The 24319-nt window shown below is 37.6% G+C and overlaps 1 pseudogene; it reads left to right on the forward strand.

Annotated features, from left to right (window-relative positions):
• Window positions 1–144: 144 nt before the first annotated feature.
• LOC118015384 lies at window positions 145–23482 on the forward strand (annotated as a pseudogene).
• Window positions 23483–24319: the final 837 nt, after the last annotated feature.

A 24319-nucleotide genomic window follows, 5' to 3' on the forward strand; every position in this document is an offset into this window, starting at 1 on the left:
CAGGGGAGGCGTTTCAGGACAGAATGGGTGAGGACTTCCAGTTGAGATGGTTTGGTAAGATCACATTTTGAAGTTTCCTTTGTGCTCCAAACACGTGGTCATAACAGGTAAGATGCAAAAATAGAAGACTAGAAAGACGTAGCCATGTTCACAAGCAAGACAAATATCTGTGTGGGCCAGGACTGGAACAGAGACCGAATGTTGAGTAGGGTTGAAGCTCCCGGCAGTTCTTCAGAGTCTCCTCCAGGCAGGAGTATCCCAGAGTTGAGTACCTCTGCAGATTAAGAAGAACATAACCATCCCATGTGAGGAGGATGACTATCCTGGGTCTCTACTTAAATTTGGATGCTGGAGCAGGTCTCCATCTTGGTGGATGCAGCCCCTAAGGAGGCAAGGGGAAGCAGGTGCAGCCAGCATGTTGGCTCCGTGACTGGCTCGTTTTCACCTGTTTTTGTTTCTTAATTATGGGTCACATTTTTCTGCTTCTTCACATGCCTGGTGACTTTGGTTTGGATGCCAGACATGGTAAATTTTTGCCTGTTGGGTGCTGGATATCTTTGTATTCCTATTAAATACTGTCCGTCTTTGTTCTGGGATTCAGTTAAGTTACTTGGAAATGGTGTACTCCTTTTTGGTCTTCCTTTTGAGATTGGTAGAGGAATCAGAGTAGTGTTCATTCTAGGGCTAATCATTCCCCCTACTGGGGCAGGAGTCTTATGAGCACTCAACCCAATGCCCTGTGAACTCTGAGATTTTCCTGTCTGGCTGGAGCAGGTCTTGTTCCTGGCCCTGTGTGAGGACCTGGCACTGCTCCCTTTAATCTTTTTTGGTGGTTCTTCCTTCAGCCTCTGGTTGTTTCCTCATACACTCTTGCCGATCAGCTGACTCTTCCAGGGGGACCCTCTGCAGGTCTCTACGTTCTCTCCCTGGGTGGCTCCTTCTTTCTCTCTCTCTCTTTTTTTTAAGATTTACTTATTTACTTGAGAGAGAGAGAGAGAGTGATCATGAGCAGGGGGGAAGGGTAGAGGGAGAAGTAGACTCCCCTCTGAGCAGGGAGATCGATGGGGGACCCGATCCCAGGACCCTGGGATCATGGCCTGAGCCGAAGGCAGACACTTAACTGACTGAGCCACCCAGGCGCCCTTCTTCCTGGTACTCTGTTCTGTGAATTCTAGCTGCCTTGTTCTCTGCAGTCCCAGCTCTGTCTTCATTCAGGGACTCTGCCTGGGTTCTCCCTTTCTGCTCCTCAGCCTCCAGTCCTCTGTCATGGTGGTAGCTAGGGCAACCACCACAATTTTAGGGCTTGCTTTATTTGTTTCCCATCTCTTAGGGTCCACTGACCTTCACTACCTCATACCAATGTTTTGAGAACTTCTGTTTCTTATTTTTTGTTTGTTTTGTGGTTGTTTCAGGTGGAAGGGTAAGTCTTAACTATTTTGGCTGCAAGTGGAAGCTTTTGGAGTTACATCTTAGATGAAACTATTTTCCTTTTGTTTGTTTGTTTTTTACTTACATTACATATTTATTTATTTTATTATTATGTTATGTTAATCACCATACATTACATCATTAATTTTTGATGTAGCATTCCATGATTCATTGTTTGCGTATAACACACAGTGCTCCATGCAGAACGTGCCCTCCTTAATACCCATCACCAGGTCAACCCATCCCCCCACCCCCCTCTCCTCTAGAACCCTGTTTGTTTTTCAGAGTCCATAGTCTCTCATGGTTTGTCTCCCCCTCCAATTTCCTTCCCTTCATTCTTCCCCTCCTGCTATCTTCTTCCTTTTTTTTTTTTTTTAACATATAATGTATTATTTGTTTCAGAGGTATAGGTCTATGATTCAATAGTCTTACACAATTCACAGTGCTCACCATAGCACATACCCTCCCCAGTGTCTATCACTCAGCCACCCCATCCCTCTCACCCCCCACCTTTTGTTTTTAAGGATAAGAGTTGCTTAAGTATGGTTGTATTTTGAGGAAGAGATTAAAGATACTAAAAAAAAATATGAGAAACAGAAGGGAATGATGATGGGCCAAGTTCCCAGAGGAGGTGGAAAGAATGGGGGCAGGGGTTGGCTTTGAAAAACAAGAAATACGCCTCTCTGCCTAAAATGAGATGAAAATAATGTGGGATTGGGATGCCTGGGCGGTGCAGTCAGTTAGCTTCAGACTCTTGGTTTCGTCTCAGGTCATGATCTTGGGGTCGTGGGATCCAGCGCCACGTGTGGCTCCGTGCTCAGTGCAGAGTCTACTTGGGACTCTCTCCCCCTCTCCCTCTGTCTTACCACCCCACACACACGCTCTCTCTCTCTCTCTCTCAAATAAATAAACAAATCTTTAAAAAAATAATTGGGATGCTACTGTAGATCAGTAGAAGTTTGTAATGGGAAGTTTAAGAGGTTAGTTCCTGATGGTTTCTGTCTTCTCAGTAGAGTATAAATTCAGGTTATTAACTTCAAATAGGTGAGTAGGCATGAGGTATCCAGATGAACAAAAGTGAGTAATGTGAGAAGTAACCATTTTAGAGCCTACAACAAGGGTCTGACTAGGTGTAAGGAAAATTATTTCAAGGGAGTGTTAAGAGCCCTGATGAGGTTGACTGATGAGCATTTATACCCATTAACAACTGAAGTAATCCAGCATAGTGGTTGGTACATGGTGGTTTTCACTTAGAAATAATTGAATCTTGATAACAAGATTGCCTGTTTACATCCTTGGTAGCAAGAACTTGCAAGAATGAACCATTAATAGGTTCATTAGGTTTTCATGAGGTAGAGAGGCAATTTAGGAACATGGTTTTTAGGGGAGACACTCACAGACATTTAGATGAAGCTTCTATAGTTGGAGATGCATGATATGCAAGAGAGAGACAAAATGAAGACATACTTATAATTTCTTTTTCTTTGAGGTTAAGTGAAGAGGGAAGGATTTTCAAAGATGCAGAAACACTCTGTTGCACAAGTTTTGAGGGTGTCATTGACAGAGTACAATGTGAAATAATCTATATATTTCTTATATTTTTCCATTGTGCGTTGTCTATGTAAAAGGCAAAAATATATAAATGCCCACATACATACATATACAAACACAAACTATTATTCAGAATTTAGGTTACCTGAAAGTATTAGTAGATTTCTTTCAATATATCCCACAGCCATGTAGATCACAGCAAATACTGGGTATTTTAAATCAATACTGTCTCTGATTTCTCTGTATTAGCCATAGGGCACTCACTGGCATGTGATGTACAGTTTAAGGGGGGAAAAGATGAGGTAGGTCAGATTGGCCCCCCACAACCCTTATTTTCTTATTTTGCATACTAAATTTCAGTATCTCCTCACATTTTACAATAAAGGTATTGAGGTTTAGAGAGGCAAAGTCCCTTGCTGAGAATAACAGAGATAGTTGAAGGGGAACTCAGAATTCCAGAATAAGAGTCTAGCATTCTTGTTATCATATCATGCCCATGATGGTTAAATTTTATGTGTCAGTTTGGCTATGCCACAATATGCAGATATTTGGTCAAACGTTATTCTAGATGTTTTTATGAAGTTTTTTTTTTTTTTAGATGAGCTTAGCATTTAAATCAGTAGATTTTGACTAAAACAGATTATTCTCTGTAATGTGAGTGGGCCTTATCCAATCAGTTGACTGTATTAATAGAAAAAGACTGACCTCCCCAGAGGAAGAGTGAGTTTTGCCAGGAGACTGCCTTCAGACTTGAACTCCACTTCTTCCCTGCATCTCTAGCCTACTGGCCTACTTTGTATATACTGCTCTTGGACAAAGAATGCTAATCCTAGAAAATTTAGTAAGCTGGATAATATGCTAGGCATTCTGTGCTTAAATTCGGAATAAATTATGAAGGGATAGTGAATCTCATAGTTCCTGAAATTTAGTACTTATTTTAGATGTCATGGAAAAATTAGTCTAGCCAGGGAGGAAAATGTTCAAAGTAACTGTAAAATATCAACACATTGGCTTCATATTTTCTTTTAATATTATTACGCAACTTGGTTGAAAAATATAAATTTTAATTAGAAATTTTTCTTCACATTGCTTGGATGGATATAACCACTGAATCTTTTCTTTTAATAGAATTATAATTCTCATACCACAAAATTCACTCTTTACAAATATGCAATTCAGTGATTTTTAGTAAATTCACAAGGTTTTGCAAACATTACCATTATGTATTTCCCAAACATTTTTATCATCCCAAAATGAAATCCCATAACAATTATCAGTCACTCCCTACATCCTAGAAATCACTAATCTTTCTGTCTCTGTGTATTTGCCTATTCTGGACGTAATTGCATTTATAAGTCATCCATATTATAAGCCACACGTATTTGTGCCTAGTTTATTTCACTAAGTATGATGTTTTTCAAGGTTTATCCATATTATTTTAGCATATAATAGTACTTTATTTTTATATGGTTAGACAATGTTCCACTGTTTTTACATACCACATTTTGTTTGTACATTCATCAATTGATGGACATTTTGTTTGTTTCCATTTTCTTGCTAGGAATAATGGAATAATGATGCTATGAATATTTTTGTACAAGGCTTTGTATGAACGTATGTTTTCAAGTTTCTCGGGTATATATCGAGAAGTGGAAATGCTGAGTCTTATAGTAAGTCTATATTTAACTATTTGAGAATCTATCACCTTGTATTCCAAAGCAGCTCTACCATTTTATATTTACAGAAGCAATATAGAAAGTTTCCAATTTCTCTACATCCTCACCAATACATTTTACTGGTTTTTGTTTTGATTATATTCATCCTAGTGGGTGTGAAGTGATGTCTCATTGTGGTTTTGATTTGCATTTCCCTAATGACTAGTGATGTTCAGCATCTTCTTATGTACTTGTTGGCCATCTGTGTATCTTCTTTGGAGAAATATCTATTAAAGTTCTTTGTCCATTTTTAAATTGGATTGTTGGTCTTCTTATTGAGTTATAAGTGTACTTTATTTATTCTGGATAAATATATGATTTGCAAATATTTTCTCCCATTCTGTAGGCTGTCTTTTCATGTGACAGTGTCCTTTAAAAGCACAAGAGTTTTTAATTTTGACAACGTCTAATTATCTGTTTTTTCTTTGGTTGTTTGGGCTTTGAGTATCATGTCTAAGAAATGTTTGTCTAATCTGTGGTCACAAAGATTTCTTCTTAGAAGAAAACCCAGGGGTAAATAGTGTTAGCTTTTATGTGGTTGGTTTTCAGTTATTTTTTGTGTATGGTAAGGTAACTTTTTTTTTTTTTTTTTTTGGCATGTGGATATCCACTTATTCCAGCACCATTTGTTGAAAAAACAGTTCTTTCCCCCATTGAATTCATATGCAGAATTTAAGAAACAAAACAAATGAGCATAGGGGAAAAAAAGAGAGAGAGAGAGGCAAACCAGAAAACAGACTCTTAAATATACAGAACAAACTTAGGGTTGCTGGAGGGGAGGTATGCAAAGGGATGGGTTAAATGGGTGATGGGTATTAAGGAGGCACTTGTGATGAGCACTGGGTGGTGTGTGTAAGTGATGAATCACTGGATTCTACACCTGAAACTAATATTACACTGTATGTTAACTAAATGAAATTTAAATCAAAACTTGGGGAAAAAAGGAAGTATCTTTCTATTCCTAGTTTGTTTAATGCTTTTGTTTAAGTGGTGTTGGATTTTGCAAAATGCTTTTTCTGCATCTATTGAGATGATCAGGTGGTTTTTATACTTTATTCTATTGACAATTGATATATTACATTAACTGACCTTGGGATATTAAGCCAACCTTGCATTCTTGGAATAAATCCCAATTGGTCATGATGCATTATTCTTTTTATATGTTGTTGGATTTGGTTTGCTATATTTTACTGAGGATATTTGTGTATTCATAAGAGATTTTTTTCCTTGTTATATCTTTCTCTGTTTTTGGTATCAGGATAATACTGGCATCATAGAATGAGTTAGGAAGTATTCCCTTCTCTTCTGTGTTTTGAAAGAGTTTGTGAAGGATTATTGTTAATTATTCTTTAAATGTTTAGTAGAATTCACCAGTGAATTCATTGGCTTTTCTCTGTGGAAAATATTTTGATTACCAATTCAATCTCTTGTTAAAGGTCTATTCAAAAATTTTATTTCTTCTTGAGTCAGTTTTGATAGTTTCTGTCTTTATCTGAATTTGTTTATTTTATCTAGATTACCTAATTTGTTGGCACATAGTTGTCCATAGCATTCCCTTTTAATTCCTTTGTTGTCATTGTTGTAAAGTAAGTAGTAATGTTCCCTCTTTAATTCCTGATTGAGTAACTTGAATGCTGTCTCTTCTTTTCAGTTATTCCAGGTAAATTTTTAATTTTGTAGATCTTTTCAAAGCACCAACTTTTGATTTTGTTGACTATTTTTTTTATTTTCTGTTTTATTTATTTCCACAATAATCATTGTTTTCTTCCTTTTGCTTTATTTAGTATAGTTTATTCTTTCATAGTTCCTTAAGGTGAAGGTTAGGTTATCGGTTTGAAGTTTGTTTTTTTCCCTTGTAATATAGGCATTTATAGGCATAGTGGATAATTTTATGTATCAGTTTGAACTAGAGGATTCACGGATAGCTGGGAAAACATTTTTTCTGGACATGTCTGGGAAGGTATCTCCAGATTAGTATTTGAATCAGTAAACTGCATAAAAAAAATATTGCCTTCACCAACATGGATAGGTATCACCCAATCCTTTGAGGGAATAGAACAAAAAGGCAGAGTAAGGGCAAATTCACTTTCTCTGCTTGAGATGAGGTATCCATCTTCTCCTGCCTTTGTACATTAGCTGGCCTCTATCTTAGGCCTTCAGACTCAGGCTGAATTATAACACCAGCTTTTCTGATTCTCCATCTTTCGAATGGCAGATTTGGGGACTTTTCAGCCTCCCTAATCCTGTGAGCCAATTCCTGTAATAAATCTCTTCTTATATATATCCTATTGGTTTTGTTTCTCTGGAGAACCTGGTTAATACAATGGATATAAATTTCCCTCAAGCACTGTTTTAGTTGTATTCCTTAAGTTTTGGTTTGTTGTGTCTTCAGTTTTTTCATAAATATTTATTATGTGTTATGTGTATCACACTGTACCTAAGTATAACATTTTCTAATTTCCTTTGTGATTTCTTTTTTTACTCTTTTTAAAGGTGTGTGTTGCTTAATTTCTAAATATTTTTGAATTCTCAAATGTCTTTTTAGTACTGGAGAAATAATTTCTATTATTTCAATCCTTTTAAATTTATTGAGACTTCTTTTATGATGTAACCTATGTTCTATCCTGGTGAATGTTCCATATGCACTTGAGAAGACTCTGTATTCTACTATTGTTGTGTGCAGAGTTCTACAGATGTCTGTGAGATCTACATGGTTTATAGTATTGTTCAAGTATTCTATTTTTTGTTCTTGATTTTCTTTCTAGTCCTATCCATTATTGGAAATGAGATATTGAAGTTCCAACTATTATTGTTGAATTTGCTAATTATTTCTTTAATTCTTAGAGTTTCTGCTTCATGTATTTTGGGACCCTGTTATTAGATTCTTTCTTCTGGATGCTCAAATCTCCTGTTGAAATTCCTGTAGTGAATTTTTCATTTTAATTTATGTATTTTTCAATTCCAGAATTTCTTTTGCTTTCTTTTTATAATTTCTGTCTCTATTGACATTCTTTATTTGATGAGACATCATTCTCATATTTTCTTTAGTCTTTAGACTAAAGTTCTTTGCACATATTTAAAATAGTTCATGTAAAGAATATGTCCAGTAAATCCAATGTCTGGGCTTCCTTATGGATAGCTTCCTATTGGTAGCTTTTTTCCTCCCCTTGTATGGGCCATACTTCATTGTTTCTCTGCATGCCTCATAATTATGATGATGATGATGATGATAATGATGATGATGATGATTAGTTTCAGGGGTGGTATTTAGTGATCATCAGTTGCATATAACATTCAGTGCTCATTACATCAAGTGCCCTCCTTAATGTCTATCACCCAATTACCCCATTCTCCCACCGACCTCCCCTCCAGCAATCCTCAGTTTGTTCCCTGTAGTTAAGAGTCTGTTATGGTTTGTCTCACTCTGTGTTTTTATGTTATTTTTTCTTCCCTTCCTCTATGTTCATCGGTTTCATTTCTTAAATTCCACATATGAGTGAAATCATATGGTATTTGTCTTTCTCTGACTTATTTCACTTGGCATAATACACTCTAGCTCTGTCCATGTTATTGCAAATGGCAAGATTTCATTCTTTTTGGTGGCTGAGTAATATTCCATTGTATATATATGCCACGTATTCTTTTTTTTTTTTTTTTTAAGATTTTATTTATTTATTTATTTGACAGAGAGAGACACAGTGAGAGAGGGAACACAAGCAAGGGGAGTGGGAGAGGGAGAAGCAGGCTTCCCGCCGAGCAGGGAGCCCGATGTGGGGCTCGATCCCAGGACCCTGGGATCATGACCTGAGCCGAAGGCAGACGCTTAACGACTGAGCCACCCAGGCGCCCCTATGCCACGTATTCTTTATCCATTCATCAGTTGATGGACATTTGGGCTCTTTCCATGTTTTGGTTATTGTGGACATTGCTGCTATAAACATTGGAGTTCATGTGCTCCTCAAATCACTATTTTTGTATCTTTTGGATAAATACCTACTAGTGCAATTGCTCGGTCATAGGGTAGTTCTATTTTTAATCTTATTTGTATGAAAACAGAAAAGACCCCAAATAGCCAAAGCAGTCTTGAAAAAGAAAACCAAAGCTGGAGTCATCACAATTCCAGACTTCAAGCTGTTATTACAAAGCTGTAGTCATCAACATAGTATGGTACTGGCACAAAAACAGACACATAGATCAATGGAACAGAATAGAGAGCCCAGAAATGGGCCCTCAACTCTAAGGTCAACTAATCTTTGACAAAGCAGGAATATTCAATGGAAAAAAGACAGTCTCTTCAACAAATGGTGTTGGGAAAACTGGACAGCAACATGCAAAGAATGAAGCTGGACCACTTTCTAACACCATTCACAAAAATAAATTCAAAATGGATGCAAGACCTAAATGTGAGACAGGAATCCATCAAAATCCTAGAGGAGAACACAGGCAGCAACCTCTTTGACCTCGGCCAGAGCAACTTCTTACTAGACAAATCTCCAGAGGCAAGGGAAATAAAAGCAAAAATGAACTATTGGAACTTCATCAAGATAAAAAGCTTCTGCACATCAAAGGAAACGATCAACAAAACTAAAAGGCAACCTACAGAATGGGAGAAGATAATTGCAAATATCAGTTAAAGGGGTAGATCCAAAATCTTGATAAAGAACTTAACAAACTCAACACCCAAAAAACAAAAAGTCTAGTCAAGAAATGGCCAGAAGACATGAACAGATATTTCTCCAAAGAAGACATACAATTGGCTAACAGACACATGAAAAAATGCTCATTACTCATTATCATCAGGGAAATACAAATCAAAACCACAATGAGATACCACCTCACACCAGTCAGAATGGCTAAAATTAACAACTCAGGAAACAACAGATGTTGGCAAGGATGTGGAGAAAAGGGAACCCTCTTACACTGTTGGTGGGAATGCAAACTGGTGCTGCCTCATAATTTTTTGTAGATAACTGAATGTTTAAAATAATATAATGTGGCAATTCTGGAAATCAAATTCTTCCTCCTTCCCGGGGTTCAGTGTTGTCATGTGTTGTTATTTTTGTTTATTTAGTGACTTTTCTGTGCCAATTCTGTGAAGTCATGTGTGACCACCTAAGTTTCTACTTGGTTAGCAGAGTGATCCACTAATAGTTGGACAGAGATTTCTTTAAATGCCTGAACTATTAAATCTCCCGGTCTTTGCTGAGGGGCTTTCTCTGTGTGTTGGGGCACTATTTCAATGCTTAGCCAGATAATTTACAATTTTGCCTTAGCCTTCACTTCCTGCTTGCATAGAACCTCTAGATCAGCTAGAGGTGAGAGTTTAGGGCCTTTTCAGATCTTTCCTAATCATGTGCACAGTTTTGGGAACGTGCACACACCTACCTGTGTTTGTGACCTTCTGAATTCCCAGGAGCAGCTCAGAGCTTTTCAAAGCCCCTGTGGAATTCTCATTCCCCAGATTTTCCCTTTTAAATTTTTGGTTAGCCCATTATTTCCCCCAACTGCTATTTACCACTTTAGGTTCAGAGTTAAACAATTGCCTATAATTGTTTTTGACAATGTGCCTGGAGAAGAGACTTTTTGCACCAAGTGACCTCTGAGTCAGATTAAATAAAGATTTCTTTACAAATGGGGTCTTCCAGGAACTAAAAGGTCAAATAAAGACAGTTCTCTTGGAATGAAGCTTTAAAGGAGCCCCACCCCATTTTTCTCCTTCCAGTGGCTACAAGGCTACTGGTTTTCACTGTGGTAGTGAGCTCTCCACTTTCAAGGCTACTGTGGAGCTAGAGAGGAGGTATGGGAATAGGACAAGTTAAAATGCCACAAATCACACTATTCTTACCAAGATTCAGCTGTTTTTCTTTAAAAACTACTACCAAGGTTGCTGGGAGCCTTTGGTTAATTTCTAGTATTCTGAAAATATTGATTCTGACAATTTTGGTGAGTTTTCTCATTGCTTTTTTGGAGGAGAGGATTTTTGGAGGTCCTTAATCTGCCATTTTTGCTGACATCATCCCTTTCCCACTGAATCTTGTTATATATTATGTATATCATTAGATCCAATTATAAGTGCAATAAATTAACTGCCAATTCTTCTGTTCACATGTAAGAAGGAGAATGTTAAGAGGTCCCACATATGTTGAGGAATTCACATTCAGTCTTTTCTCAAGTTTTCAACTCCCCTTGGTGCAAGAATCAGGCAGAGCAGTGGAACCAAGGAACAGCTAGCTATTGGGATTCAAAATATTTTCTTCACATTGCTTGTTTAACACAGCCTCATATGTAAATACACCCCTGTGCATTTGCGTTTTTGCCTCTGCATCTTCCTCAGTAGCTTCTCTGTGGCGAGACTTTCCATGGCAAGGACTGAATCATTCTCTTGAGAGAATCTGGTGTAGGAACGACTGTGATTGAAAGGCTTTCCCTCCCGATCCAAGAGGGAAGCTACTTAGAGGAAGAGGTGGGCTTAACTATTTGCATCTATGATGATGACAACTTGATATTCTCTAATACTTTTATAAAACAATTCATAGGTGTATAAAAGCAAACAAAGTATTTAGCTTCTTTTATTTTTATCTCCCAAATACTTTCACATACAAGCACAAGACTACCACTGCTGTCAAGTAACATTAGTCATTTAGCATATATTCAATCAATAAATTCTGTGATGAACCCAGTGAATTTAAGTTCATTTTTTGAGCAAAAGCATGGTGAGCACCTACTGTGGACTAGGCATGTGATTAATTTGGTCATCATTCTCCCAGAATTCCAGAATTCTCCTATTCCTTCTATAACCTGATTGCAAACCATGGACTATGGAATTGACTTTATTTTTATTGCCCCTTGCTTTATTATAAACCCAGAACAAAGTGATCCAGATGTCACACAAAATATTCAAGATTGTTCTCTCTCTCTCTCTCTCTCTCACACACACACACACACAAATGCATGCACACACACACAAAGTGAAATAGAAAAACTACCTATAAAACTAAGGAATGTTAAGTGGAAATAGGTATTTTTAACCTCATACCACTTCCTAGTATGAGATAAGGAATGCTAGAGAATGGTCATCAGTTCTTTCTCCACTGGTTTTGCTTAACATTCAGAGATATACTTAGATATTAATTTGGGATAATGAGATTGTGAGAAAATTTTTCTCTTGAAAGATTCCACCCCTATACCAAATATGTTCAGGGTATCATTTCCAAAAATATTTCATTACTTTGCTTTGTAGAGTTCAGAATATCCTGGTTTAGTATTAGAAGTAGTGAGATCGCTAAGGTTTTGCTATTTACACTCTGTCACCTTGTTTCCTCTTTGTGCATAAGCAGACATAGTTGTATGTGGCTTGATATCCCCAGTTATGTGGGGGAGGGTGGGAACACAGCTGCCAGAACGGCTGTGGTGGTGGACGGCTGGATGCAGGTGCATATACTGCCTCAATTTGACAGGCTTTCAGGCTTGCATAATCTCTAGTGAGATCCAATATCCTATCCAGTAAGGTCCTTAAAAACTACAGAAGCAACACACTTACACATATTCACCAGGGCATAGAGTTCCATAAGGTTCGCTCAGATCTACACGGATAAACCATCTGCAATGTGTTATTTTTGTGATCTGCGTGGTCACAGTGTCACAGTAGCTTAGAAATTAAATCATGCACCTGACATTACGATACTTTGTTATCTGCATGATTTTCCTTTTGCCTATATGCTGTATAGTACATAAGGATTGGAATTCTTAAGCTTTCATAACAGTTTTTTGCCAGAGTAGTACAAGGGATAGGTAGTAACTGCTGATTGAGTTATTCTTCTGGTAGAATATTAGTGTGCCTCTGACTCTGAGATTCTTTTCTCAGTGTCTCATCACCTCAACTTAGTCCCACTCGGCCACTAACTCGCTAGACAATGGATGAGTCACTTAACTTTCTAAATCTCTATTTTGGGGGGGGGGGGCTGTAAACTGAAATTAACAACCCCTGCCTGGCAGCACCACAAGGCAGTTTGAGAATGAAATGGTAAGAATGCATGTGAAAGTAATTTGGAAATGGCTATTAGAGGTAGATAAGAGCTAAAAATTACCTCTCCTTGGGCGCCTGGGTGGCTCAGTTGGTTAAGCGACTGCCTTCGGCTCAGGTCATGATCCTGGAGTCCTGGGATCGAGTCCCGCATCGGGCTCCCTGCTCGGCAGGGAGTCTGCTTCTCCCTCTGACCCTCCTCCCTCTCATGCTCTCTGTCTCTCATTCTCTCTCTCTCAAATAAATAAATAAAATCTTTTAAAAAATAAATAAATAAATAAAAATTACCTCTCCTCCCTGTCAGGTTCTCACCTATGGAAAGAAGAATCACTAGCAAAATGGCAGTCCAAAGTATCATCATTTTAGGCAGAGAAGAAGTGAATAAAATTCACAGCTCTGGGAAATCTAGATTGGAGAATGTGGCTAGACCTGAGGCCAAGATCGGTTCCCCTCCCACCCAACCCAAATAAAAACCTCTGTATTTGCAAAGAGAGCTGAGTCTGCTGCACTGTCTTCCAGTCAACTTACTGAAAGTTCAAAGACTGCTTCTGGAGAGCAGGAGGGACTGGAATGCAGAGAGAATGGCTAGTATCCCTCCTGAGTGGAGCAAGCTCTCCCAAAGTGGGTTAGTACTCAGAGCCAAGAAGTGCTATGGCTTGCACCTGAGTAGGAGAGGGATCTCACTGCATGAGTACAGATCTGTCAAAGAGAACTAGATGCCATGTCACAGGTGAGCGGTGATCTGTGATCTCATCAAGCATGGAAACAGGCTCCCACAAAACAGATTAGCACCTCTCCCACCTGATGGGGAGGGACGAGAAAAGAGAGAAAGAGATTGGGAGTGTTGACATCATTTCTCTCCAGAGTGAGGAAGAGACTGGAAGTTAGCCACTCTATAGGTTTATGAGAGAGAACAAGAGTCCCCTCCTCTCATCCAATGAGGGCAATGAGATATGCAAGTGGATTAGGGCTTGCTTTTATAGGGTTTGTCTCATTGAAAAGTCTGAGGAAAGTGTTTATCTAAGATACATTAAAGGCTACTTACCCAGCCCCTTCATTTTACAGTATGAAGGAGCCAAGAACAGGTTGGTGACTGGCTCAACTAGTTGATGGCAGTTGTCTAGTTCTCAGAAAGATTAGGTTCAGAAAACAGGGCACTCACCAGGCAGGGTGAGGGGCCATGGGCTGCCAGAGAGCAGCATAAGACCACTGAGTACTCTGGGGAACAGGAGAATGTGTTCATATGCAAGAGAGGGAAGAGCAAAATGTATGTGGCAGAGGTGAAGATCATAATTTTGTTTAAAGCTATTTTATTCAAATATTAAATTATAGTTATGATTTAAATAATCAAGATAAAATCAAGTCATTAATATGATTTTAATTATGTGAAAATGGAATAGGTTTTTCCTTCTCACTGCCCTTTGGAAGGTGCATTTTCTTCTCTGTAGTATTTACCCTCCAGTCCTTATGATAGAAATAAAACACAGGGATCCTTTGGGAAGCAAAACTCTGAGTCCACCTGGTAAAGATGGAGTTGACCTACCCCCAATGCTAATGGATAGTCTCCTAAGACCTGACCAGACAGAACATTTCATTTCCCTCACCACAGGAACTGGTTCAGGGAAGGGCATGTGATCCACTCTAGGCAAATGGCAACCCTTTCCTGGACCTCTTACAAATGAAAATTCTCTTTGCTGGAGAGTTCGCAGCTGAGATGGTATAATATAAACCTAGAGCTACTGTTGACCATCTTGTCACCGTGAGGAAGGAGTTGGCTTTCTAAAGGCAGCCCAGAGGCTGAAAGAGGGAGAAACCTATTTTTTTATTATATTTTTGAGCATTTTAATCAGACATAGCCAAGGTCAACATTCTACTACAATTTTCAGTTACATGGGCCAATACATTCTGTACTTTGCTTTGTTTTTGTTTAAAGCAGTTTATTTAAGATTTCCATCACTTTAAGTCAAAAGAATCTTAATATACTTTCTCTTTGGTACCTCTGAAACATATTGGTGACATGTTTCTTTTCTCCTCTTTTTCCTTTTTCCTCTTTATCCACCCAGGTATATCCCAACCTGAATAAGAAAACAAAGAATCATATTCTGGTTATGTTTTTTACCCAAGACTGTCGTTAGGTTCACAGCATGGTAATATCAGAGAAGAAAGCTTTTTGCAGTTATCTGTTGCTGCATTAACTAACAACCTCAAAACTTTGTGCTTATATAGCAACAATCATTTTATCATATTGGATGATGTTGTCTGTCAGGAATTTGGGGACCAGCTGGATGATTTTTCTTCTCCACAGGGCATCAATGAGGGTCACTTGGAGATGTCCAACTGATGGCTGTCCTGGTTGGGGCAGGTCAAGATGGCTTATGCCTGACACCTTGGTGGGGATGGCTGGAAGGCTGGGTTCAACTATGACCCCTTCCCATTTAGTCTCAGGGTTTCTTTACATATTCTTTCACGGTGGCTAGGGACTTCATGAGGGATTGCCCCAAGAGGTCTTGGACGTAAGCTGCAAGACTTCTTGTAACTTAGACTCAGAAGTCAAAGGATATCATTTTCACCTCATTCTATTAAATTACTGAGGCCAACCCAGCTTCCAGAGGAAAAGGAGTTAGACAATTAGACTTCATTTTTCAATGACAAGAGTAAGAAGGTATTTGTGGCCATCTTTAATCTACCACAAGGTGGGACAGCTGTGGGAAGAGCTCGAGTCGAGTTTTGGGGTTGGACAAACCTGTCTAAGAAGAGCTTCATTGTTTCCTAGATGTGATTACTTAGATTACTTGTAAAATAAGGAATAAAAAAACATTTCTCAAAGACGTTGGGAATCAAGTGAAATAATTTGTGTGAAGTGCCCTAGGACAATGCCTGGTACTTAGTAGTCATTCAATAAGTTGCGGTTGGATTTATCTTTTGATTATATATTTTCTTTCTGCCAGGAGTGGAATCTCTCTCAATTGTGACAGACAATTAAGTGTGCTGAGATTTTGTCTCCACCTGTTAACTCTCACTGTGTGGAGGCATTTTGGGTGATCACAGGTTAATTCATGAACTCTAACTGCCTCTTCTTGGTTCCAGAGCTAACATTATTGTAGATTGTTACAGAAAATATCAATCTGCCTGGGGCCAGAATCATTTATTTTGTAGAGGAACAGTTTCACCAAAAGGTAACAAATTCAGCATCTTTGTGCAGGGCTACCGTTCTTTTTCAGCATGGGCTTTCTCAGTTCACCATAGCCCTTGCCACAAACTAGACTCCGAGCATGGCTGAGTACAGTTCAGCATAGGTTGTCTTAAAGGGCATCAGAAAAGCCAGTTGAGAGCTCAACCATTCATCTGCATAGAAATCTCATCCGTGACATCTGGGATCTCCAGTCAGCCTCAGAATTCCCCTGGTATTGACATCAGTGCAAAGGGGTTGTTCTACATTTGCGAAGTCCCTTCTTCTTGAGCCACAGCCCCCCTCCTCTCTTTATGTCGTTATAATCATAACAAATTGGCCGTACACGCTGGCTGTCTGGGATGGAAATAAATTTTATGGTTCTAGTATAATGGGAAAAAAAGGAGAGACGTGCATAATACTCATACTTGGAATTACTAAACTCTGTGAGCCATTTTTATTTATACCTTCAGCCAAGTCTGTGGGTTTGCATTTGGTATATAAATTTCTAAGTGCTGCTGCTGAAAGTTATGTGTAGGGGGTGTTGTTAATGAATGATGAGTCTTCTGTATGATAAAGCTTAATACTGTGTTCAGTGTTTTGCATACAATTACTGAAGTGCTACGAGTAGTACATGGGTCTTGACATCATTTTTCAGTTGGTTGAGAAAGAGAGTGCCTTTTAAAGACTTCCCATTTAAAGTTTTGTGAAATAGTCATTGTTTTATTTTCATTGATTGTCTCTTAAGATATTTGTGTTTTTACTCCTTTCAGTCATCTCATGTTGCAATCTTGAGGCAATCTGGAATGTGGGTTTGCAATTTCTGTTCTGAGCAGCCAGCCAGCTGGGAGCCCTACACAGATATCATGCTCCACTGCTGTGGGAAAACAGAAACCTCTCCCACCACTTAATGACCCCTATAGATTCAATAAATTTTTTAAAAGGTAAATTTTTAATCGTAGTTATTTATTTTTTAGTAAGGATATTTCAACTCAAATATTTGGAAGGAATGAAAGAAAGAAAGATGATAAATTATTATAATTTTTAAAATTGATGGTATGTCAATCAGGTCAACAGTAGATTATTAAACAAGGTATTATAATCTTATTTAACCTACTTTAAATTTTAAGATCAATTTAGGTAAGGATATCACTTTAAGAGGGTATATATTGGGTTGAAAATTACAGGCAGCCAGTGGTATATATTACCACATTATTTTTCTGATAATTCAGGCATTAAACTCAATTTCGAGGAGGGAAAAAAATCTAAGTTTTGTTCTACCTCATTTTAAGTACTTCATTGTCACTATCAAGCCATGTTAACTGTGTTTACTCCAGTGAATTATGGACACAGTAAGACCTCCTTTAGCCTCTTAAATGGAAGTGTTCATTGGATAATATTTGTACAGTGCTTTGAATTCCTCAAAATATGCACATTGTTCCCCAAATCAAATGTGCTAAATGTCTCATAAAATACACAGAATTATTTCCCTTTATAATTACTTTAAAACAACACAATTTTTAAGTATATAATGAGTCATGTTAACTAAAATATCTACTTCCCTTCCATTTTATCATCATTCCCACTGCCTACCTATTTTCTCTGTTTGAGTACATTTTATCACACGGACAAAATAAGTGTTTCTACACTCATGGAAAAACAGTCATACTGAACCAATTAAAGCAAGCAAAGGAAAGAATTAGCTGAGAAAATCTGTGGTGTTTTATGGATGAGATGGCATATACAATATCGTACCTCACATTATCATAACTCACAGACTTCTTACTTTCTTAATGAGTGACAATAGCAAATCTGGAAAACATCTGCCTTGGACAAGAACACTAACTGCTCTCCGCTTAAAAAATATTGCTCGGCTATTACTGTAGAGCAGCCATGCGTATCATGTTGTGGTATGAGATGTCTTGGTTGCAAGAAATTAATATTTTCGTGTTTGATTTCAAATGGCCTAGAACAGAATTCTGGCATAATTCAAATCATTGTAAAGCCATAGTTCGAATAAAGAACATGATTTACTATTAGCAAAACTTCAACACTGCTACTTAGATCCCAGCAATCATTATGACTCGGCTGAAGGATATTTAGCAAACTATTTTGTGATTTTGCACCATCTAAAGAGAAAATCTGCAACATAAAAAGAAAATCTAAAAATAACCTCTCATTTATGTATCTCACCATTTCAACGGGTAAGCATGTTTTGGCTGCACAAGTAAAATATATATTTAAAAATCTCATTACCACCGTAAGAGCATCTGCCGTCAGAATAAATTTATTAACTTTCTCACCTGTGTTTTCCTCATGGCGAAGAGTAGTCTTCCTTTCTTCTCACTACCAACTGGTAAGTGTTTGGAAGATGAAAGAATGACACTTTTAGAAGAAGGGACAAGAAACAATTCCCGTATCAGTCTGTGTTTTGCGTGACCTCCCTAATTTTTCTAAGTTATTGTCAAATAATTCTGAAACTTAAAAGTAGCTGTTCATTTATTTTTATTTCTCCTTAAAGTGGGAGGTAAGATCACAGGAGAGAAATTCGTCTCACGCTTTGGATACGTGTTCTCATTGTACCAATACCGTATTGTTAATTTGTAAACTGTTGCAAAATCATGGAGTTTGGCAAAATGCTAATTAAATCTTTTCCGGCTGAGAAGATAAATTCAGTCATGGAAAATAATTCATTTCCGGACTACCTCAGATATTTGCCATCATTTTTTTTTTTCATTTCAATAGTGATGCATTATTACTACAAAGTGTGAAAAATTTCATTCAAGAGTGACTTGATCCAAGACATTATCTAATAGAACAGCTGGTACTCTTGTTCAGATTGACCCAGAACCATAGAAAAGTTCACAATTTTTGCAGATTTTTACTTGCCTTTGTTATAAACAGAGAAGGGTCTGAATTACTTGTATTATTTATTTAGCTCGTAATCTATTATTACATTTGATGACATAATCCATATGAACTGAAGGTAGAGTTTTCCATGTACCAACTGAGTTTTGAATTACACAGTTAAGTTAATCTCAGACATTTGTTAAGAATCCAAAATGCTCCCAAAATGTGCAGTTCATATTTTTAATATATCTATATGCATAGATATCTGTTTTTAGATAATTCTACTTTTAGTCCAAAGCATAAGCAGATTTGAATTTTTAATCTTGTTAGTCCAGAGGACAAACCTAGCAGTGTATGAAGAAGACTGAACTAAGTTTGGTGGTAGCTTGTGAATGTTTCTGACTCTGAACAGTAACATATACTATTTACAGTTGTCTTTTGCATGCAGGTGCATTGTGGGAATGTAACCCACCACTGAAGTCACACAAATCCTTTGCTTCAAGTCTTTTGGTCACATAGTAGGAAATTAACAATGCTGTATTTGTTTTCTTTTTAATATTTCTCATATTTCTTACTCTCATTCTGAAGGAATGCATTCTAATCCGAGGACACATTCTCATACATTCACTAATCCTTGTGCTCCAGAACGACTCACATGAAAACCCCAAATCAGATGGTTTCATGTGTTCCAACTTAGCTTTTGCTAAAACAGGGTCATCCTTGAACTTGTCATCTGCTGAGGTATTGAATTCCCTATTTGACTCAATTACATGATCTTAAGAATGTGGCCATTTGCCATTTCTGTCTCAACTCTGAACACATGTCTTTGCATCTAACTGTTCAGCTTTGGGAACCCTTCATTATAAATGATCTACTGAAAAGAAAGTAAGTCATTTAAGGAGCTACCTAAGTAATACATAAAAATGTTTCTGTTTAAAGTATTATTAAAATTATTTTCTGGTGGTGACAAGTTTTAACTCTGTAAAGCATTTTAGTACAATGTCTGAGATACAAATTAATTGTTTAAAGAGTAAAATATTCCTGTCATTGTAAGAAGAGTTTTTGTCCATTTAATGAAGTTGTAATCAAGGTGATATTTTGAAAATTAGTTGTCACTTTCCTCTAATTTAAAACAGTATCCCAATGTGGAATAATCTAATTGTAAAAAATTATTTTTATATGCATATATTGTGTTACTCAGTTTTCTTCTAAAAATGAAGTAGACAGATACTTGTTTCAGATATTTATATTTAAATTAAATCAAATCAAGTTAAACACATATTTGTCTTCTCAGCTGGACTAAAAACTCCTCGAAGGCACAGATTGTGTCCTGTTCATTCCTCAGATGAACTAAGGACTAGGACAGTGTTTTGCAGATAGAAGGTGCTCAATAATGTTGCTGAACTGATCTGAATGAATCTTTATGTGGCCAGATGTAAAACACCTATTTTATTTTTAAATATATAATCTACAACTAAAGAATAAAACATAAGCTCAAACTTTGCATTTATACCATCTCTCTCTCTCTTTTTTTTTTTTTTTTTCGCTTTTCAGATCACTTTCACATAGTTATGTCATTTGATCCTTTTGGGGTGTTGGACCTAAGAAGTCTTATCAGTCTATTTTTCTTATTTGAAGTCGTACTCCTGGTTAATCAATTCCATGGCAGGAACGGGAAACTAGTTTTTTTTTTTGTTTTTTTTTTTTTAACTTGTAGTGTCTTTACCATATACTTACTCACTCTTTTATGTGAAATATGTGAGATGGGTCAAGTTTCGTCTGTGTAGAAAAAGACTTCTTAATTCAGCTGGAAGATGAAAAGTGTTGAACAGACTATCACTTCTACCCAACCAAAGGAGAAAGAAAAAAAAAAGCTAAGAAACTGGGAATTAATGACTCTTCTTGAACCCATGAGAGAATTGAGATTGCAGGGCAAACACAACTATCCTGAAACATAGGGAGAGACAAGTGCTTTCAAAGAAAGATATTGTCAAACTCTTTTTAAGTTAAACAGAAGACCCCAGACAGATATTTTTAATGAATTGCTCAAGGCTGAGTGGGCATGTGAAGTTCCTGGAGGCTGAAGACATGTGTGTGTAGGAAGTCCCACTCTCTCAAAGGATTGTCCTCTAGGAATTCACAGGGAAAGTTGGGGAAGAGCCCACGAGAAGTTCCCCTGTGATACTGGCTGAAGCAGGGAAAGCATGGAAGCTGCTGCCGACATCCTGCCGGACTCATTATCAGTATCATCTCAGAGGAGCGAGAGCCTTAATACGCAGGGAAAAGGGAACAAAAGTGGACACAGAGGTTCTTGGGAGAGGGATGGGACTCTATGTAGGCCCAGCGGAACTCTGGAGAAGGAGCAAGAATGTCACAGCTTGAGAATGTCACAGCTGCAAGACCCATCTTCACAATGTCTGCCTAAATCTGAGGCTTACTAAGAATATCGGACAACACCTCCTTCCCCCAATGCTCTACCTCTAATCACCCTATCAAGTGTCAAATACAAGTAAGAGTGAATACAGCTAGGAGAGCTGCAAGAGACAAATTCTCTGCCTGTTGCACAAAGAAAAATGCCCAAGCCAGTGCGCAGACCCAAAGCCAATTACGAAGCAAGCTTCAAACCCAGGCCAACTCCCGACTAGATTAAAATGAACTCCTGCACTAACAGCTCAGTGGAAGGAAAGGTGTGCTCATCACCAAGCATAATAACTATTTATCTCAATATCTATTGTCTTGTATGATATGTCCAACTTGTAACAAAAGACTTCTAAGGCATACAAAAAAGGAGGACAAAACACAGTTTAAAATGACAAAGGAGTTAACAGAACCAGACTCAGATATGACCTACATGTTGAGAACCATCAGATGTGGAATTTAGAATAGCTATGGTTAGTATGTTAAAGGCTCTAGTGGAAAAGGTAGACAACATGAGTAGTCAGGTAGATATTTTGAGCGGAGACATGGAAACTAAAAAGAACAATTCAGTAACAGAGATGAAGAATACCTTCAACAGATCAACAAAGTAGATTAGACATGGCTGAGGAAAGAGCCAGTGAGCTTGAAAATGTAGATGAATAGAGATTGCCCAAAGTGAAACACAAGGAGAAAAAAAGAAGAAAGCCAAAAAACAGAACAGAGAATCCAAAAGCTGTTGGACAATATCAAATGATATAGCATATGCATAAATGGAATTCAAGAGAACAAAGAAAGAAGAGGGCAGAAAAAATATTTGAAGAAATGAAGACTTTTCCAAAAACCCAGCACCTGTGAACATCATATTCAAACTTCATGAAGAAAGCCAAAGACAGACTGCAAAACTGAAAGGCAGCTGGAGGGAAAAAAAAAAATGGTACTGCATAAGTGTAACAAGGATAATAATTACAGTGGACTTCTCAGTAGAAATCAGGCAAACAAAAAGACAGTGGAAAGGTATCTGTAAAGTGCTGAAAAGGAAAAAAAACTGACTTAAAAATATATTTCAAAGGTGAAGTGCAGATACATTTCTGGGACAAAATTTCAAATAAACCTTTCAAATGAAAAAAAGTCTCAGACAAACAAAAATTAAGGTAACTCATTGCCACAGATGTGCTCTATAAGAAATGGTAAAGGAAATTCTTGGGTAGAAGAGACATGATCAAAAATTTAGATTTATGTAAAGAATGAAGGATGAAGGCAAAGTGGAATATATTTTTCTTATTTTTAATTGCTCTAAAAGCTAACTATTTAAAGCAAAAATTATAATTCTGTGTTTATGCTATTAATAAAAGTGAAATGCATGATAAAAGTGCTACAAGGAATGGGAGAATTTGGGAATATACAGTTACATTGTGGTGTATGAAGTGGTATAATATTATTCAAAGATAGACTCATTAACCATTAAAACAAATGTTAAAGGTGCACCTGGGTGGCTCAGTCGGTTAAGCATCTGACTCTTGATTTTGGCTCAGGTCATGATCTCAGGATCGTGAGATTGAGCCCCACATTGGGCTCTGCGCTGGGCATGGAGCCTGTTGAAGATCCTCTCTCTCCCCCTTCCCTTCTGCCTCTCCCACTCCTCTAAAAAAAGGGATAAAAGAAAAAAAGTTAAATGTTAAAGAGGTATCTGTCCTCTGTGCAGAAGACACTGAGGCCAGCTCCTTGCTCACCACTATTCCTTCTTGCAGAGGAACAGGGTGGTCAAGAAATCGTGCTGCAGCCACAGGGCAGTCATGGTTTTGGTTTTTCTTGTTTTTTTATTTATTTGAGATAGAGCAACAGCAAGAGAGCGAGTGAGAGAGAGAGAGAGAATGAGCAAAGGCGTGGGGGGAGGCAGAGGGAGAAGCGGGCTCTCCGAGCAGGGGGCCCGATGCAGGGCTCGATCACAGCACGCTAGGATGATGACCAGAGCTTATCGCCCGGCAGTCATGGTTTTAAGGATACTGGAAAGACCTGTGGAACCGGAGGTGGTGGTTCACTGAGTTAGAATCACCCTAACCATCCGCGATATAAAATCCCTGGAGAAGATGTGTGCTGACTTGACCAGAGGTGCAAAGGAAAAGAACCTTAAAGTGAAAGGACTGGTTCGGCTGCCTACTAAGACTGAGAATCACTGTGAGAAAAACCTGTGGTGAGGGATCTAAGACACAGCAGCATTTCTAGATGAAAATCATTGACTTGTACAGCCCTTCAGGAATTGTTAATCGCATTACTTCTGTCAGCATTGAGCCAGGAGTAGAGATGGAAGTCATTGTTGCAGATGCCTAAATTAACTATTTTCATAAATTAATTATCCATTGTTTAAAAAGAGGTATAAATAAGTAAGAAAAAATGGAATAATAAAAATGCCTAATAATTTAAGGCAGAAAGTGAACCAAAAAAAAAAAAAAAACAAGAAAAAAATAGAGCAAATAGGAAACAGCTAGCAAGATAATAGATTTTAATCCAATCATAATAATAATCACTTTAATATACCAGTTAAAAGGCAAGGATTGTTAAATTGGATTCAGAAACAAGACTCAGTTATATGCTGCCTATAGGAGACTCACTTTAAATATAGACATAGAAAGGTTAAAAAGAAAACCATATACCATGCACAGTGTCACCCGTCTCTCTGACAAAAAAAAACAAAGCTGGAGTAGCTATATTAAATTCAGTCAAAGCAGACTTCAGAACAAGAAATATTATCAGACATAAAGTAGAACATTACATAATGATAAAGGGGTAAGTTCTCCAAGGGCACCTAACAGTCCTAAAGGTGCACCTACCTAAGCAGTGCTTCCCAGTACCTGAGGCAAAATCTGATGAATCTGAGAGGACAAATAGACAAATCCACGATCATCATTGGTGAGGCCAACACTCTTTTATACTTATGGTTAGAACAAATCGTCAAAAAAAAAAAAAACAGTAAATATAAATAATCTGAACAACACTATCATCAAGTTGACCTAATTGACATTTATCACTTCACCAAAGAACTTCAGAATACACGTTTTTGTTATGTGCACATGGAACATTCACCAACATAGACAATATTCTGGGCCATAAAAGAAACTTATCAAATTTAAAAGAACAGACATGATCCCAAATATGTTCTCAGATACT

Source organism: Mirounga leonina, unplaced genomic scaffold (genome assembly GCF_011800145.1).
Source record: "Mirounga leonina isolate KUSES-001 unplaced genomic scaffold, KU_Mleo_1.0 Mir_165, whole genome shotgun sequence".
In the NCBI taxonomy this organism is placed as follows: domain Eukaryota; kingdom Metazoa; phylum Chordata; class Mammalia; order Carnivora; family Phocidae; genus Mirounga; species Mirounga leonina.